Source organism: Periplaneta americana, chromosome 10, assembly GCF_040183065.1.
Source record: "Periplaneta americana isolate PAMFEO1 chromosome 10, P.americana_PAMFEO1_priV1, whole genome shotgun sequence".
NCBI classification, from domain to species: domain Eukaryota; kingdom Metazoa; phylum Arthropoda; class Insecta; order Blattodea; family Blattidae; genus Periplaneta; species Periplaneta americana.
In genome coordinates, this window is record NC_091126.1 from 60580749 (window position 1) to 60600727 (window position 19979).

General features: G+C 36.5%; 1 protein-coding gene across 15 annotated transcripts in view; it reads left to right on the forward strand.

Moving 5' to 3' along the window:
* The window catches only part of LOC138707723 (antifreeze protein Maxi-like), a 175791-nt gene that overhangs the window by 135842 nt on the left and 19970 nt on the right, over positions 1–19979 (forward strand). For 13 of the 15 annotated variants that reach the window (XR_011334335.1, XR_011334340.1, XR_011334336.1 and 10 more), the window contains one exon: positions 1–4240. This exon is cut by the window's left edge and continues 399 nt beyond it. The exons of the other annotated variants lie outside the window; for them this stretch is intronic. The gene's annotated coding sequence lies outside the window, so the exon portion shown is untranslated. Of the gene's footprint in view, positions 4241–19979 lie in introns of those variants that run through there. 15 annotated transcript variants of the gene reach the window in all.

The window sequence follows — 19979 nt, forward strand, 5'->3', positions numbered from 1 at the left end:
CTGCTTTCCATATTGTGTGACAGGTATCGTAAACATTGTCGGCAGAAGATGGGAGAAGGATAATTGCAATTCAACCAATGTCAGAAGTCACATTCCAAGCTTGTCTTGAATTTGGGGGGATGTACAATGCTTCAGAACGCGAAACTTCAAGATATACGTGGAATGAGACCTCTGCCATTAGTTTATTAGCAATTATCCTTCTCCCATCCTCTTCCAGCTATGTTTACGATGCCTGTCAGATTTTATGGAACACAGTATTGATGGTCTGTGGTGCCACAGATGTTAATTTCTTTCTCACTGAACACTGCAAAGCTTCAGAGCTCCGAGCTAGCGAGATCGAATCATTCTGAGTTCGTTGAGTGTTGGCGTGTTGTAAGGGCTTACATACTCTTTCAGTCATTAAAAATGTATGATTTGTAAATGTTATTCCTCCATATTCTGAAGAAATTTTTAATGCTTCGTGTATAAACATTGATTTTAAATCTAGAAGAACAAATATTTTCCTACATAAAATGTTTTAGAATTGTTAATTTTCAAAAATTTAATTTTTCAATTTGTACTAAACTTCTATTTAAAAATGACTCACAATATTATACATATTTGTAGTAATAATTTTGTTCCGTTAAAGATAACATTCATAATATATCTAGCCCTAGCTCAGTGATTAGAAAATCTGCACTGCAAAAGGAAGATAATTTTTTTCTTCATATGTTTAAATTTTTAAGAAATGTTTTGTTGAAAGATATTAAAGATAGAGCTGCAGTTTATTGGTCTTACCAAGGAAAAGAACCATAGAAGATTTGATGTAATTATCTAAAATTTCTGAAAAACGTGATTTAAACAGTTTTGAAAAAATGAGCAGTAAAATCACAAATTGCTGCTTGGTATTGTATTTGCTTGGGATGCAATTTTAATGCATAACATGGTCAATTTTATAGATATCTTAAAATTCCTTTCACAGAAATAAAGTTAAGAGCTCATATAAAATGAATATATATACCCCGAAAGGCATATCTAACCGTTTAAATAGAGTACTTGCTTTTCTAAATAATTCTAAATTTTAAATTTACTAATGATGGTTGTGTAAACTATACTGTATGCCATATCACACCGTATGATACATGATAAGCATATTATATATGAGGCACTCAGCGCATAAGTGGCCTAACCCACAACATTTTCTTATTGAGTTTATTGGTTTAAAGAGCTCCTCATATTTTTCTCTTCAAAGTGTAAATCGGTCTAAACATCATTTCCAGTTTTTCCAAGAGATTTCAGTACAATTTTCCTTTCTGTATCGCATTTCACGTGCTGTTGCAAAGAGATAAATTGGAAATGGTACTTTGTGGGTTGGGTCATTTGTGCGCAGAGCGCCTCATATGATAATTAGTGTGATTCATAAATGAGGTAGAAGCAGTCTAGTATATACAGTCACGAAGCTTGAGTTGTGAGGGTGCTAGGAACAATAGACTGTGCAGATAGTATTTCACATTGTCGGTAATGAGGCGATAATAGCGATCCTAGTGGTTAGGAACTATCTATGGATGCATATGTACTACGTATTGAGCTTCGTGACTGTATATACTGGACTGTGGTAGAAGTGTGTCAGTAAACAGAACACTAAAAAGCTCTATCACACCTTTTCTTAAAGTAATTTATTTCTGAGTTACGCAGCAAATGGACTGTAACAAATTCAACACAATTATTGAAAGTAATCTCTTCCTAAAAATATACATACATTGTATGTTTGTATTAAGTGTTGAAAATGATATCCCTGAACTCGAGCCTTAGAGATCTTGTAACGTCACTGAATTCTTTCCACTTATTCGAAACAATTTCATTAGCACGTTCAAATCGTCAATGGAGTTCTACTATGTTCGAAATATCACTGGCAAACATTATTGACACCTGGGCCTGTTTCTCAGAACTCATGGACTAGTAATACTAGTTTGTACAGTAGTAATATTAGTTTATTTTATAAGTCAGTGTTTCTAGAAACTACAAAGGTAAAGTAGTAGTTACCAGTTCACAGACTAGTAATATTGGTCGATTTCACCAGTTCATAAGTGATTCTGTTTCTCAAAATACTAATCTAGTTGATTATACTAGTATTCAACAGGAATATTGCTACAAGACTCTAAAGACTGGTGGTTTCTATATTATCAGTTACCAGTGACAACCTTTCTCAGATAATCGAAACAAAATATTGCATTTATTTTTTTTAATACATGTGATTCCGATTGAAGTGATGAAGTTATTGTGAAAAGAGCTAAAACTATATCGAGAAAGAACAGTTATTATTCCTTTACAGGAGCACTTATTTAAATATAATGAACAGTTTAGGTAAATTGCTGAAAAGCTTGGAGTCAGCCTCGGTAGCATACTTGGTATAGCGCTGGCCTTCTATGTTCGAGGTTGTGGGTTCGCTCCCGACCTAGGTCGATGGCATTTAAGTGTGGCTCATGTCAGTAGATTTATTGGCATGTAAGAGAACTCCTGCGGGACAAAATTCTGGCACACCGGCAACGCCGATATAACCTCTGCAGTTGCGAGCATCGTTAAATAAACCATAATTTGAATTTTGAAAAGCTTGCAGAGTTGTTAAATATAGTGGAACCTGCCATAACAAGACATATAATAGAAGTCATGCATTATCAGCAAAGCTTCAAATACAAATTGCTCTACAAATTGGGATATTGATTATTTTCCAATGCCGTCAGGTCTTTCTGTCCTAGACCAGCAACATATACAGAATATTTTCCTAATAATCTAACACCAATTCATCAACTGCAGTAATTTTTGCTGACTTTCCTTCTCCACTGCCAGTTCTTCTGGCATTGTCAACTTTAGCCTACAAATTACATATAAAATGACACTAATTTATGAATAGAACAAATGTAAAACTGAAAAAAAAATTAGCGAATGTTTCATTAAGTTATAAGTGGCATTCATGTCGGCAGTAGACCCACTAGCTACATAATATGTTTATATTATGATACCACAGTCTAGTATATACAGTCACGAAGCTCAATACGTAGTAAATATGCATCCATAGTTGCTAACCACTAGGATCGCTAATATCGCCTCATTACATACAATGCAAAATAGTACCGGCACAGTCTATTGTTCCTAGCACCCTCACAACTCAAGCTTCGTGACTGTATATACTAGACTGTGATGATACTGTGAACTTGAATTGGTACTCATCAAAGTTGCTTTCTTAATATTGGGCCAGTAAGTGTCCCTAAGGTATGCATAATCTTTGTTCTGAGATATCAGTTCCATAGCCTCACACATTACAACATTTTTTGTCCATTCGTTAACTTTATAATTTTTTCTTATTATGCTTGAAAAAGTACCGAATAGTATATCCTTCGATTCATTAATCATATTGAGTATAGATAATTTGCTTTCAATTGATGGAATTTTAACCGAAAAGAGAAATCAAAACCAAAACACAAAAAACTTAGCCTTCTATCCTCAAATAACAATACATACAAATGAACTCAATCAGCTGACTAGTGAAAGAGATCATGTGACTAGTGAAAAATTGTCACAAATTACTAGACTGCTAAAATAGTTTGAGAAACAGAATCTACTAAAACTGGTGAAATATACTCTGGTAACTAGTAACTGGTGAACTACTAAACTAGTATTTTTGAGAAACAGGCCCCAGACGTCTCACTAGTAGAAGTGTGTGGGGTTCATGTCCGGTGATATCGCTGGTCAGTCTGATAGTCCTCTACAAAGTCCTCTTGCTGTCTTTACTGAGAGTAATTTTGTTTTATTTTACGTACGCACAAAACAGATCTCATAGTTTATAGAATTCTTATCATCATGGAAAATTAAACTCCCTTTCTTCGAGTTTTACTCCGCAACTCTTGATTCACAACAAATTTTAATTGTATGTGTTCAGATATTACTAATTGTCAATTTTTTGGCAAAAAAGTTTAAAATTATTTTATTTACAAATGACAAGAAATGTATAGGCTATATCATGTGTATCATTTAACGAGATACAAGTACCCATTTGTTTTCCAAGACTGTAAGCATATTGTAAGTGAGTTTATTAATTTGTTCACATTCACGCAGACGGAGATCTGAAATGACATACGCCATTTATACATAATAAATAGTACGCTTAATTTATTAAACATAAGTCGATTGAATTTTTGTAATAAAATATCTATTAAAACTCTTTTGTAACTATTGTATATGAAAATAAATACATTACACAAGGCAGGCCAACCTAGTGAACTATAATCCTTTCAACAGAGTTACTACTTTCTACGAAAGAAAGCATCTGCGAATTATATGGAGGAATTAAAGTGATTATGGGAAGAATTTAACCCTGCGAACAAAACAAAAAATTAAGCGTGATTTTTTATATTTGCCACTTCCACTTAACATAACGTTGTTTTACTCATCATATTAATATATTTATTCTGCCCTGGCAAGATAAATTCTAATCGTGGAGACAAAAGCAAGCTAATATGACGCTCTTTCCAAGGAGTGGGTTACGAAGAGCAGGGTTTGGGGTGAAGTAATACTGTTCCTTAACGAGTGCTTTCAAATGCTTTTGGAACTAAACTCTTCAATTGAAAATATCAGCAGTTTCCCGCCGAACTCAGTTTTCTTTTACAGTCAGCCTAAGAGGATAAATTTTGAATTCTACAATGCGGGTATATTTATTTACTATTGGCGACAGTGACTGTTATCTTCACCACCTAGTCATAGAAGTAATAACTGAAGAAGTCACACTTACACGAAATTAGAGATCACTATCGATTAGTAGGACCCGGGTATCTTTGGATGCTAGTGTGTACATTTACAGTGTGTAAATTCGATAGCATTATTTCTATATGATTGCCTTTAAAAATCCACCAACAACCACAGTTTCTTCAGTTAACTCATTTCAGAGTGTCCAGATAGGAAGATAGGATAGATATTCTTGTCCACCAATCCTTGCAATCTTAACAGCAATGTTTCATCACATCATCGAATGCAAAGAAAGAACATTGACACTATCTGACTATGTAAACGATGCTACCTTTACTTAACTATACTTATGTACATGGTGTGTTTAATAAATGAGCCGTTCAGAGCAGAAGTGGTGTAAATCAAAATTGGGTAGTGAGGTTTAAAGTAAAAATTCTATAAAATGCAGCACAAAGTAGCAATTAATATGTCCTTCGTGCTATCCACTGACTACAAATAGTTTAAATAAATTGAATATTAATTGCTACTTTGCACTGTATTTTACAGAATGTTTACTTTAACGCTCATTATCCATTTTTGACTTACACCACTTCTGCTCTCAATGGCTCAAATATATTATTATTAATAGCAATGTTTTTTCCTTTATTGAAATTCACATAATATGCATGCTTTCACTGTACAAAACTACTTTTAAACACATAGGGTCAGCCATCTTGTACAACCACCACTGTTTTTCCAGGGAAGCCAACATAGAACCACCAATAATATGAAATTTACGTTAAATGAAAATGCCATAAGTGATGCATAGTGACAAACCTTATTCCACTAAAACCGAACTTTTATTAACACACGATACATTTAAAAAATTTTTTTTAAATATATTTGTGGCGAATTCACTCCAGTGAAATATAAATGCAACTTAACGCCATTAACACGAAAAGATTACGAATTATATTTCGGATGGAGAGTAGGAGATTTAGACAAACACTGGGCCCCTTCATATTTGTTTGTAAAACTTGCACCTTAAGTTTACAACACTGGTTAAAGAGTAAAAGTCGAGCCATGCCTTTTGTCATGTCAATGGCTTGGAGGGAACCGACAAATCATAATATAGACTGCCACTTCTGCTTAACTCCACCAGTGAATACAATTTCGTATCCGAACATACCATCAGCCATCCGTCCAATCCCTCACAGTGTGAAATTTCCTGTACCAACTCTGCCAATTAATTTTTACATATGATTCTCCATCTTCGTCTGAAGAAGAAGCTGGCCCTGGTGAAGCCTTTGAATATAAAAGCAGTCCCGACAATGTCTCACTTAATGACACAAGGACAACGGAATAATTTGGCAAGAGATTTGAGCTTTAGTATACGTAATGCATATTTTTAGCTTCAAGTCTCGAAATGAAGTGAGGTGAGGTAAGGGTAACGGTAAAGTTAATGTAAAAGTTGGAGTTGGAGTTCCGAATTCCTAGTTCCGGGTTTAGGATTCTGGGTCCAGACTTACGGGTCCAGGGCTCCTGGTTCCAGGTTCTAATTTATGGGTTCAGGGATCTGGGTTCCGGCTTCAGGATTCTGGGTCCCGACTTGTGGGTTCAGGGTTCCTGTTTCCAGGTCAAAATTTATGGGTTCCGGGATATGAGTTCCAGATTCCGGGTTCCAGGTCAAAGGTTCCGGGTGTCAGATTCCGGGTTTGGTTTCAGGGTAAAGAATTCTGGGTTCTGGGCTCCGATGCACAGGTTCCTTGTCCCGTGCTCTGGGTTCAGGGTTCTGGTTTAAGGTTTTCAAGCTTAGGATTTATTGTTTCAGGTTCGTGGTTACTTTTATAGGGTTCCGGGTTCTGTGAACTGGGTCCCGAGTTGCAGGTCTCAGGTAACAAGTTCGATGCTCAGAATTCCGGATTCCAGGTCTCAAGTTCAAATTCAATTAATATGATTACATTAACTTAGAATAAAATGAAACAAGATGAAATAAAATAAAATAGGTTAAATTATATTAAACAAATTTAATTAAATTGAATTGAAATTATAAAAATTGAATGCATTCAAATAAATTGAGGACTTCACCCGAATAATGGCATATACCCTTATACGCCCGTTTTCCAACGATCAAGGGATTAGATAGCTGAATGCGTATAGTACACTGTAGTAAATTTTCATAAGTCTAGCTTCAATACATAACACAGGACACAATGTTACATGTTTACGTTGAACGAGTGAACGCACCTACTACAGCGGCATCACATGCTGTTGCAAGCCGTACTGTAGTAGACTGATGTACGATGTTTAGGCCTACTTCAGGTTGTCAGTTGCAGCAGTGAATCATGACCTAAAATATGGGAAAAAAAGGAAGCTTGTGAACGAAACTAAATGAAAAACCGAACAAAAAAAATAAATAGAAACAGTAACAAGTCATTTACACCGGTAAGAAGATGATGTATGAAAATGTGTACACATGAAATTTCAAAGGACGATCAACTTTGTACTTTTAAACGCTTTTGGGACATGGGTTCGAAATTAGAACAATATCATTTTATTATTTCTTGCCTTGAAAGAGTGAATCTAAAAACTAAGAAGCTTCAGTCATTCAAGAATAGGAATATTGTGTGGAAATGCAGTGTTTTCTGTAATGGGTGTAAAAAAATTGATGTGTGTCGAAACTTTCTATTGAGTCTATTGCAAATTTCAGAGAAACGATTAACAGCAGTTCAGAATAAACTGGTTCCAGGTGACATTCTCAATGATACACACTTAAATCGTCCTCATACAGTCATGATGCAAAAGTATTAACAAGTGCAATACATTACATTAGGGGTATTTTCAGCTTGAACCTCATAAGCTACATCATTTGTTTCCTTCAACATTTCGAAGGCGGGAATGGAAGTGTGGCAGCTGAAACTTTTGAGTCCAACACAAATGAACCCAGTGCCTTTGAAATCCTCCAAGACGAAGGACTTAAGAGACCTCTTACAGTTTTTAGATGAAGATGTCCAATTTGGCTGAAATCAATGCTGAATAAAGCCGAGAAATCATCACACAATGGTCAAGATGGTTCTAGAACAATAGTGATGATGCATAAAGAAGAAAAGGACATAAGAACAAGAAAACCATGAACTAAAAATGTAATGTTATTTTGTAGGTCTACTTGTGTAATTATTAAATAATTTTATTTAATATGTTATGGTAAATGTATATTTAATTTTGTTGAATTTATTTTATTCTACTTTTTCAAGACAAAATTATTAATAAAGTACGAGATGTTCTCATATATAATTAATTTTCATGCAAATTTAGACACCTAGAACATCAGAATAATTAAAAACAGTACTCAGTACTCATACAGAATTCCATATTATATTTATTTACTAATAGCAGAACATACTATTTACTGTTATGTTTCAATAATTTTGTTTTAAATATCCTCGAAAGTATTTAACAGTAATGAAAAACTTTTTCGACGCAACTATGATGAATCTGACAGCTTACAAACATTGAAATTAGTTTATATCAGAGCTACATTTTGCTGTATACGCCCTTATTCGGGTGATGTCCTCAATTGAATTAAAGCAAACTGAAATAAATTAAGTTAAATTGAAATACATGTGTTAAATAAAATGAAATAAATTAAATTGAATTGATTGAAGTAAAGTGAAGTATGATGAGGTGAGGTAAGGGAAACGTAAAGGTTACGTAAATGTAAAGTTAAGCTTAAAGTTAATGTTGAAGTTGGATTTGGGAGCTCCGTGTTCCGAGCCCCTAATTCTGAATCCCAGGCTCCGAGCCTCGGATTCCGTGTTCTCGTTCCAGGATTAAGGATTCCGGTTTCCTGCTTCATGTTTCTGGGTTCTGACTACAGGGCTCAGGGTTCCGGTCCCAGTGTCCAAGATTCCGGGTCCTGTGTCCAGGGTACCGGGTTCCAAGCCCTGGGTTCCGGGTTTCGTGTTCGGTGTTCAGAATTCACGGTTCCGGTTTCTGAGTACCGGGTTCAGCATTCAGAGTCCCAGGCTCCGAGTCCCGGGTTACGATTTCAAGGATCATGGTTCTTGTTCCAGGGTTCAGGGTTAATTATTCCGGTTTCCTGGTTCATAGGTCCGGGTTCCAGGTTAAGGTATCAGGGTTCAGGGTAACGAGTATTGGGTCCTGGGTTCAGAGTCAAAGATTCTGGGTTCAGAGTTCCGGTTATCTGGTTCAGGAATCAGGTTCCGTGTAACGGGTTTAGAGTCCTCGATTCCTGGTAGAGAATTCCGGCTTCCTGGTTCAGATTTCCGGGATCTTGGTACAGAATTCCGTTTTCAGGTTCCGGGATCTGGTATACGGGTACATGCTTCCGGGCACAGTTCTGCTACATGCCTCTGGGATCCGGTTTCAGGTGCAGTTTTACATATTCCGAATTTAGAGTTCCGGGTCCCAGGTTCCAGATCAAGCACATGCTTCCGTTTTCCGGGCTCCTGGATCCAGTTTTGGGTTCCCGGGACTCGGGCACCGGCTTGCGGTTTCTGGGTTGCGACTTCCGACTTTCTGATCCTGGTTTCTGGTTTCCAGGTCCCGGGCACCCGGCTCTAGTTTCCGGGTATGGGTTCCGGTACATGATTCTGGGTTAAAGGTAGAGACTGGTGTCCGGGTTTAAGAAATCTGCTTTTAGTTTCCTTCCAGGTTCCCGGGATCATGTTTCCGGGATCCTAACTCCAGGTTCCGGTTACCGGGACCAAAGTCCAGGGTTCCGGGTTAGAGTTCCCGAATCATGCTTCCGGGTTCCAGTCTGCTCACGGTTGCCGGGTTCTGGTCTCTGCTCATGGTTGCCGAGTTCCCGGTACCAGTTTCCGGTCCATACTTCACGGTTCCAGCCCTAGTTTCCCGGCCTCGTGTTCCGGTTCTGGGATCCAGATTCCGGGTTCGGGTTTCCGATACATGTTTCTGAGTTCCGGCCACTTGTTCCCCATTTCCGATTGCTCGGTTCTCGTTCCGGGTTCCAGTTTTCGGTCTTAAGTTTCCGCGTTACGGTTTTCGGTCACAAGTTTCAAGGTTCAAGTTTCCGTTTTCCGTGTCCCTGTTTCCGAATTCCCGGTGTCCGGTTTCCGTTTTTTGTTTGCACTGCCGGGTTCCGGTATCCAAGGTTGTCCTGGCTCTGGTTTCTGGTTTCCGGGTTCTTGCTTCCAATTTCTGGTATCCGGGATCCATGTTCTTGCTTCAATTTTCAATTTTCCGGTTTCAAGGTTCCAGGTTCTTTTGGTTCTGGTTTCCAGGTTCCAAATTCCGGTTCGCGTTTTTGAGGGTTCCTGGTGCCTGGGTTGCTGGTTTCCGGGTTCCGGCTACCGGGTTACGGTTTCCGGGTCAGGGCTTTGGGTTACGGTTTCCAGGTGCCAGGTTCTCGGGGTTTTTGGGGTAACAGGTTTCCGATTTCCGCGTTCTGGGTTCTTGCTTCCTATTTCTGGTTTCCAGGTACAGCGTTCTACCTTCCATTTTCGGGCTCCGGGTAGCGATTTCAAAGTTTCAGTTTCCGGTTTTTGGGTTCCAGCTTCAAAGTTTCAGTATCCTTTCGCTGTTTTTGGAGCTACCGGGTTCGTATCACCGGGTGCCAGATTCAGGTTTCAGGTTCTCTGAGTTTCAGAGGTTCCACGTTTCCGCGCTTCGGGTGTCCGCATTCTGGTTTCTGTATTCCGGTAACCGGATTCCGGTTTTTCTGGGTTCCAGGATCTTGCTTCACTTTTCGGCTTCCAATTCTGCTTTCAAGATTCCAGTTTACGGTTTTGGTGATTCGGTTTCCAGGTTCCAGTATCCGGTTCGCAGTATATAGGTGTTCCGGGTTTCTCGGTTCCAGGATTCAGGGTTTGTGGGTTTCATTTACGGGTTCCGGGTCTCCGGAATCCGTGTTCTGGGGTTCCGGGTTTCGGGTCCAGATTTTCAATCTCCATTTTCCGGATCCAGGATTTCCCGGGTTCCGGGATTACGGGCCCCGGATTTTCAGGTTACAGTGTTTCCTCGTTCTATTGCCGGTTCTGGTTACAGATTTTCAATGTCCATGTTCCGGTTGCAGGGTTTCCCGCGTTTTCGTGCCCCAGATTTCCGCAGTCCGGGTTTCCTTACCACGTTTCCGGAGTTCCGGTTTTCCCGGTTCCGGGACCAGATTTCCAAATTCCTTTTTCCGGGTTCCGATTTCCGGGTTTCGGGTCCAGATTTTCAGTCTCCATGTACCGGTTCCAGTTTTTCCCGGATTTCCGGGTACCGGTTTCTTGGGCTCCGGGTTTCCGGGATAAGTAAACGGGATTAATGCTCCGGGTTCCGGGATTCCAAGGTCCGAGTTTCCATGCCCCAGATTTCCGCGTTTCGGGTTTCCTTACCACTTTTCCGGGGTTCCGGTTTTCCCGGTTCCGGGACCAGATTTCCAAATTCCTCTTTCGGGGCTCCGATTTCCGGGGGCTCCGAGTTTCGGGTCCAGATTTTGTCTCCATGTACCGGTTCCAGTGTTTCCCAGGTTCCCGGATTTCCGGGTACCGGTTTCTTGGGCTCCGGGATTCCAGGGTCCGAGTTTCCGTACTAATCTTCCGGGTTTCCGGGATCCTGTATTCTGGGCTCCGGGTTTCCGTGTTATGCATTCCGGGATCAGACTTCCGGGTTCCTGGTTTCCGGGTTCCGGGTTTCCAGTATCAGGGTTTCGGTCTCCGAGTTCCGGGCTTCTGTGCTCCAGGTTACCGGGTTCCTCTTTTACGGATTCCGGGTACATATTTATAAAAAATTTTCGAACTTTTTCCAAATTAAGAAATTGAAAATTTTAAAAAATTTTCAAAATCAAAATAATTTCTAATTTTCAAAATTTTTTCTAAATTCAAAAAAGTTCAAAATTTTAAAAAAATTTCCAAATTCAAGAAAATTTGAAAATTTTCAAGAAATTTTTAAAATTCAAAAACATTGTCACAATTTAAAAAAATGATCAAAATTATAAAGAAAAGTTCAAAATTTTCAAAATTAAAATATTTCCAAAATTTTCCAAAATTAAAAAAAATTTCAAAATTAAAAAAAATTCAAAATTTTTCTAAATTAAAAACTACAAAATTTTAAAAAATTTTCGAAATTCAAAAAATTTCAATATTTTCAAAAATTTTCAAAATGAAAAAGAAATTCAAAATACAAAAGATTTCCAAAATTTTCCAAAATAAAAAAATTCAAAATATTAAAAAAATGTTCAAAATTAAAAAAAAAATTGAAAAATTTTCAAAATTATAAAACAATCAAAATTTTCAAAAATTTTCAAAATAAAAAAAAAATTCAAAATTTTCAAATATTTTCAAGATTCGTAGAAAATTTTGTTCTAAAAAATTTCCTAAACTTTTTCAAAATTCAAAAAATTTTTAAAAATTTCCAAAATTTTTCAAAATTAAAAAAGTTCAAAATTTTCAAAATTAAAAAAAATTTAAAAATTTTCCAGAATTCAAAACTTTCAAAATTTTCTAATTTTGGAAGTTTTGAAACATTTTGAATTTTTAAATTTGTACTATTTTTGCAAATTTTTAATTTTTTTTTTAATTTTGAAAATTTTGGAATTTTTTTCAATTTTGGAAATTTTTTAAAAATTTAAAAAATCTTTTTGTACATTGAAAAATTTGGAAATTTTTGAAAATTTTTTGAATTTTTTTAAATTTTTGAAAATTTTGAATTTTTTTAATTTTGAGAATTTTTGAAAATTTCGAAATTTTTTTGAATTTTAAAAGTTTTGGATTTTTTTATTTTGAAAATTTTTTTTTGAATTTTGAAATTTTTTTGAAAATATTGCAATTTTTCGAATTTTGGAAATTTTTAAATATTTGAATTTTTTTTATTTTGGAGATTTTTAAAATTTTATTTATAATTTTGAAAATTTTTGAAAATTTTGAAATTTTTTTGAATTTCTAAAGTTTTTGAAAATTTTGAAGTTTTTTAATTTTGAAAAATTTTGATTTTTTTTTTTGGCTTTTGAAAAGTTTTTTGAAATTCTGGAAAATTTTGGAAATTTTGAAAATTTTGATTTTTTTTTCAATTTTTCAAAATTTTGATTTTTTTTAGTTTGGAAAATTTTTTTAAAATATGTACCCGGAACCCGAGAACCTGGAGCACGTAAACCCTGGAACTCGGAGCCCGGAACCCTATTCCTGGAAACGCGGTGCCCGGAAACCAGGAACCCGGAACACTGATCCCGGAATACTTAACCCGGAAACCCAGAGCCCTGAAAATAGGAGCCCGGAAACCCGGAACATTAGTCCGGAAACTCGGACACTGGAATCTTTGAACGCGGAGCACTAATCCCGGAATACTTAACCCGGAACCCAAAAAACCGGTACCCGGAAATCCGGGAACCTGGGAAACCCTGGGACCGGTACATGGAGACTGAAAATATGGACTCGGAGCCCGGAACCGGGAAAACCGGAACCCCGGAAACGTTGTAAGGAAACGTGGGGCACGGAAACACGGGAAACCCTGGAACCGGAACGTGGATATTGAAAATCTGGACCCGAATCCGGGAAACCGGAACCCCGGAAACAGGACTAGGAAGCCCGGGGCCCCGGAACCCAGGAAACCCTGCAACCGGAACATGGGGATTGAAAATCTAACCGGAACCCGGAATAGAACGAGGAACTACTGTAACCCTGAAACCTGGAGCCCTGAACCCGAAACAGTGAAGTAGCAGAACTTTAAGACCAAAATAAAGGGATTTTAGAGAATAAAGTAGAGGGATATTAGAGCGGAATATAGTGGATTTTGAGAGGAAAGTAGAATGAAACTAGTGCGGAAAATAGAGGTAAATTAGAGTGGTAATAGAGGAAACACTAAAGCGGAAAATTGAGGTTAATTTCAGTGGGTATTAGGCGAAAACTAGAGCGGAGAGTAGAGAGAAATAGTGCGGAAACTAGAGGGAATAAAGGGCGGAATATAGAGGAATTAGAGCGGAAAATAGTTGGATACTAGAATGGAAAGTAGAGCGGAAAATAAAGGGAAGTTAATGCGGATAATTGCGGCAAATTAGAGAGAAAAATATAAGGATATTGGGGCGGAAAGTAGAGCTAAATTAGAGCGGAAAATAGAGCGACAATAGAGGGAACAATAGATGGAAATTATAGAGGAAAATAGAGCAAAATTAGAGGGAAAATAGAGCTATATCAGGAAAGAAATTAGAGGGAAAATTGTGCGGAAATTTTGGGAAAATAGAGCGGAAATAGAGGAAAACTAGAGCGCAAAAAGAGGGAAACTGGAGAGTAAGTTAGAAGGAAACTGGCGGAAATTTAAAGGAACTTTAGAGGTGAAAATCGCGGAAAATTAGAGGGACACTCGAGCGGAAAAGAGTGGAAATATTTCGGAAAATGGAGCGGTAAATAGAGGGAAATTTGAGCGGAAAATTGAGACAAATTTCAGAGGAAAGTAGAGGAAAACTAGAGTTGAATTGAAGGAACTATAGCGGAGAATAGAGCGGAAAGTAGAGTGGAAAATTGAGCAAAATTGCAGTGGAAAATTTAAGAAAAGAAGGGCGGAAATATAGGGAAAGTAGAGGAAAGTTTTGAGCGAAATGAGAGCGGAAAATAGAGGAAAAGTAGTTGAAATTAATGGGGAAATTAGAGGGAAATTAGAATAATGTAAAGGGTAACCGGAGCAGAGAATAGAGGGAAACTATATTGTAAATATATGAAAATTAAACGACAAAATAGAACGAAATTGAAGGGGAAAATAGAGCGAAATTACAAAGGAAAATAGAAGGGAATTTTGTGCAGGAATTTCAGGGAAATTGTACCGGTAAATTGAAGGAAATTTGAGCGGAAATTTCAGTGAAACTAGAACGGAAAGTAGAGCGAAACTAGCGCGGAAAATAGAGGGGAACTAGGTCGGAAAAGAGGGAAACTGGAGCGTAAAATATGGGGAAACTAGCGAATAATTTTAAACGGAGAATTGTGGAATTTCAGAAGGCATAGTGAAGCGAAATTACAGCGGAATATGAAGGGAAATTAGAGCGGAAAATAGAGGGAAACTAGATCGGACAATAGAGCAAAAGTAGTGGGTTAAATAGAGGGAAATGAGAGGGGAAAATAAATTGAAATTATTGCGGAATTTAGAGGACAAATAGAGCGGAAAGCAGAGCTGAAAAGGAACATAAATATGACGGCAAAGGGGGGAAAAGTAGGCGGAAAAACGAGGGAAGCTGGAACGGAAAATAGAGAACATTATATGGTGAAATAGACGGAAATTGGAGCGGAAAATAGAGGGAAACTATAGCGGAAAATTGAGGGAAACTAGTCCTGAAAATTGAAGGAAGCTACACTGGAAAATAGAGGAGTAATAGAGCGGAAAGTAGAAAGAAATTAGAGCGGAAAATACAGGGAAACTATCGCGAAAAATTAAGGAAAATTAGAGCGGAATATAGAAGATAATTAGAGTGGAAAGTACAGAGACATCAGAGTGAAAAATGGAGCGAAATTATAGCGGGAAATAGAGTGAAACTAGGGCCAAAAATACAGATATATTAGAGCAGAAAACAAAGCGAAACAAGAGCGGAAAATAAGGGAAATTAGTGCAGAAAGAAGAGAAAAATTAGAGAGGGAAAAGAGGGAAATTATAGTGAAAAATAGAGAGAAATTAGAGCATAAAAAAAGGAAAATTAGAGGGAAAGTAGAGGAGGAGGTAGAGGAGAAAATACAGGAAAATTAGGTGAGAAATAGAGGGAAAATAGACTAGAAAAGAGGAGGAGAATACAGAGGTAAAATAGACAGGGAAAAATAGAGGGAAAATAGAAAAAATATTGGCAATACAGTATTGGGAATATAACAAAAGAAATAATCGAGAAATAAGCGGGAAATACGGGAGAAAAAGTAAGGGAAAATAAAGAGGAAAGAAAGCAAATCGGTGACATATAAAGGAAAAAATAGAGAAAATTGAAGGACGATAGAAGAGAAAATAGAGGAAAAATTTAGAGAAATAGACAGAGGGAATAAAGGAAAAAATTAAGGATAATTTGGACGGAAAATGGAGAAGAAAAAGGATAAAATAGAGGTATTACAAGGTAAAATAATGTAGAAAATAGACAGAAAATAGAAGAAAAATATAGGAGGATATAAGGGGGAAATAAAGGAGAATGTAGAGCGAAAATGGAGGGAAATTTAGAAGGGGAAAGTACGAAAAAGGAGGGGAAATAGAGGAGACAATAGAGGGAAAATAAAGGGGAAAGTGGAGTACAATATAGAGTGGAAAGTGGAGAGAAAAAAGAGGAGGAAATAAAGGAAAATTTACGGGAGAAAGCAGAGGGAAAGTAGAGGCGAAAATAAAGGGAAAATAGGAGAGCAATTAGAGATAAAATGGAGGAAAAATGTAGGAGATAATTAAGGAAAAATAAACGAAACGTAAAGGAGACAATAGAGCGAAAAATTTGAGTAAGACAGAGGAAATGAAGGATCAAATAGAGGAAAAACAGAGAGAAGGAAATTGTAAAAATGAAGGGAATATGAAGGATAAACTAGATATAAAATAGTGAGGAAAATTGAAGGAAAACAGAGAGAAGGTAGAGCAGAAATCACAGGGAAGATATAGAGAAAATTAAGGAAAAATGGAGGAGGAAATGGAAGTAAAATAATGGAGAAAATAGCAAGAACATGCAGGAGACAATAGAGAATATGGAGAGGAAAATAGATGAAAAATAGAGGAGAATATAGATGAGAAATTAGACGACAATATAGAGGAGAAAGTAGGGAGGAAAATAAAAAGAAATTAGAGGGAAAATAGAAGAAGAGGAGAAAATAGTTGGAAAATATAGAGTAAATAAAGGACAATTTGTAGAGAAAATGGGGAAGTGACTGGAGGAGAATGTGCAGGGAAATAGAGGAGAAAATAGGGTTATAATTGAGGAGAAAATAGACGGAAACTGGAGAAGTATATTGCGGTGCAAATAGAGAAGTAAACAGAGGGAAAATAATACAAAATAAATAGAAGATAGAAGAAAAATGTAGGAAAAGTAGAGGAGAAAATTATGGGAAAATAGAGGAAAAATAGAGGAGAATTTAGATGGAAAATAGAGGCAAAATAGAGGGAAAATAGACGAGAAATTAGAGGGAAAATGGACAAAATGTAGGAAAAATAGACGAAAATAGAGCGAAAAAGGAAAGAAAGTAAAGGGAAAAAGGAGAAAATAGGTGAAAAAAGATGAGAAATTAAAAGTGAAAAATAGAGGAGAAAATAGAGGGAAAGTATGGGATAAATTAGAGGAGAAAATTGAGCAAATGTAATGGAGAAAATAAAAGAAAAATAGAGGAGAAAATAGGGAAGAAAATAAAATAAAATATAGAATAAAACATACGGAAAATGGAGGAGAATTTAATGGAAACACTGCCTAAAATAGAGGGAATATAGAGGAGCAGATATAGAGAACATTGAGGGAAAATAGAAAGAAACTAAAGTAGAAAATTGAGGACTTTGGGCGTTTTCCGAATCTCAGCGCTGAGCAATCTGATGGCATCACGGTGTTCCGAATTTCAACGATGACGTCACTGATGCTCCACCGATGTCGCACCGGTTCCATCAGCTTGCAGAGGTGGTGGCAGCCACCATCAGTGAATCTGATTGGTTCTTGTATAGGTCGGGAATAAGCAAACGAATGACATCTTACACTGTTGTGTCATGGCGGTGTGTTCTGCTTTGGTTCTGCTGTATTGTTTGTAATGAGCACAACATAAAAACAATGTGTTAATGGCTTATGAGCGAACATGTTAACGGACCAGTTATTACTATTGGTTCAAGAAATAAACTGTTTATGCTCTCTTTTCTTTCAACGAGATGACAGTACGGAAATTTCGCAAAATCTTGCTAGCCTAGCACAGACAACTTGTACAGCCGCCATGATAGCCATCGAACCTTCCAGTAGATTTGTTCCTATTTCGCTGCAGCGTGATGTCATTGTTGTCCACCGGTCTGGCGAGATTCGGAATACGCTGAAATGCAGAAGAAAATAAAGGGAAAGTATAGGAGTAAATAGAGGAGAAAAAAGGGAAGAGTACAGAGGGAAAATAGAAAGAAAATAGAGAGAAAATAGACAAGAAATTAGAGTACAGGGAGAAAGAAAATAGAGGAGAAATTATAGAGAATATCATGTGGGAAAAAAGAGGTAAACAGAAAAGAAATTAGAGGAAAAATGAGGGAGGAAATAGAGGAGAAAGTAGATGGAAAATAGAGGACAATGTTGAGGGGTAATAGAGAGAAAATGTAGGGAAAATAGAGAAAAGAACTTGAGGGAAAATAGATGAGAATATAGAGGTAATATAGAGAAATGTAGATGAGAAGACAGAGGAAAAATAGACAAACAATGAAGAGAAAATAGAGTAGAAAATTTAGAGGAATATAAAGAGAAAATAGAGGAGAAAATATATGGAATATATAGGGGAATGTAGAGAGTAATTAGATGAGAAAATAGAGGAGAATATGACATGAAAATAGATGAGAAAGCAGAAGAAAAGTAGAGAAGAATTTGGAAGAAAAATTAGAGGGAATATTGAGAAGAAAATGAAGGGAATGTGGATTAAATAAAGAGAGAATAAAGGAGGAAATTGAAGAAAATGAAAAAAAATAGATGGAAACTATATGGAAAATAGAGCAAGAATAGATGAGGAAATAGAGGAAAACGGAGGAGAAACAAGAGGAGAAAATAGACGGATAATAGAGGAAACGTTTAGGAGAAACGAAGAAATTTGAGAGAAATTAGAGAGAAAATAGAGAAGAAACTACAGGGAAAATTAGAGTAAACAGAGGACAGAGAAAATATAAGTGAAACTGGAGGGAAAAGTAAAGGATAAATATAACAGAAAATAGAGGGGAAAGTAGAGGAGAAATTCGAGAGAAAATTGAGAAGCGTATATACGGAAAACACATGAAAATTAAAAGAAAGAGAGGAGAAACTGAGAGAAAATAGAGAAAGTAATAAAGGGAAATAAAGACGGAAAATAGAGGAAAAATGAACGAGAAAATAGAAGGAAAAAGGGGACAATATAATGGGAAAATAGAGAAAAAATAGTGGGAAAATACAAAGAAAATATAGGGAAAAGAGAAAGAAAATAGAGGAGAAAATAATGAGAAAATTTAGGGAAACTAGAGGAGAAAATTGAAGAGAAAATAGATGGAAAATAGAGGAACAAATACAGGATTATGTAGAGGATAAATATGGGGGAAAAGAGGGAGAGAAACAGAAAATAAAAATCGAGGAGAAAATAAATGGAATTTAGAGGGAAAAGAGAGGAGGAAATTCAGAAGAAAATAGACGTAAAGTAGAGTAAATATAGAACAAAGTATAGACGACATTGTAGAGAAGACACATGGAAAATAGGGCGGAAGTAGAGGAAAATGGAGGAGAAAATAAAAAATATATATATAAAGGAGAATTTGGAGTTAGCGTAGAGGAGTGAATGGAGGGAACACAGGAGAGAGAGTATAGCGAAAATAATGGAGAAATTAGAGGCAAAGCAAGGAGAAAATGTATAGAAAATATTTGAGGAATTAGAGAAAAAATGAAGGAGAAAATAAAGCAGAAAAGAGATTAAAAGTACAGGAGAAAATATAGAGAAATGGAGGAGATGCAATTGAGAAAACAAACGGAAAATAATGGAACGGGATGAGAAAATAGAGGAAAAATAGAGAAAAAAGAAAATAGAAAATGGGGAGAAATAGGGGAGAGTGTAGAGAATTTAGGAGAAAATAGAGGAAAATTTGAGGAGAAATTAGAGGGAAAATAGAGAAAAATTAGATGAGAAATTTAGGAAAAGGAGAGGAGAAATAGAGCAGAATGTAGAGAGAAAAAGAAAGAAAATATAGGGAATATAGTAGTGGGAATATAGAAAGAAAATAGAGGAGAATATACAAGAAAAATCTGAGAGAATGTAGAAGAAAAATCGAGAAGAAAAAGAAGAAAAATAGAGGGTGAATGAAGGAGAAAACAGAGAGAAAATTGAAGGAAAATTGATGAGAAAATAGAGAGAACGTAAAGAAAAAATAGATTAGAAAGTAGAGGAAAAATAAAGGAAAATATAGGGGAAAAAATAGAAATGGTGGAAACAATTGTGGGAAAAATAGAAGAGAAATTAGAGGAAAAATAGAAGGGAAATGGAGGAAAAGAGTGGAGAAAATGAAATGAAAATAGAGGAGAAAATAAAGTGAAAGTATGGGAGAAATAGTCCCGCACAGTGGCGTAATGTTGTAAGGCATCCTGCCTAGGACTCGCATTACGGAATGCGCGCTGGTTCGAGTCCTCATGAGGCAAAAAATTTTCT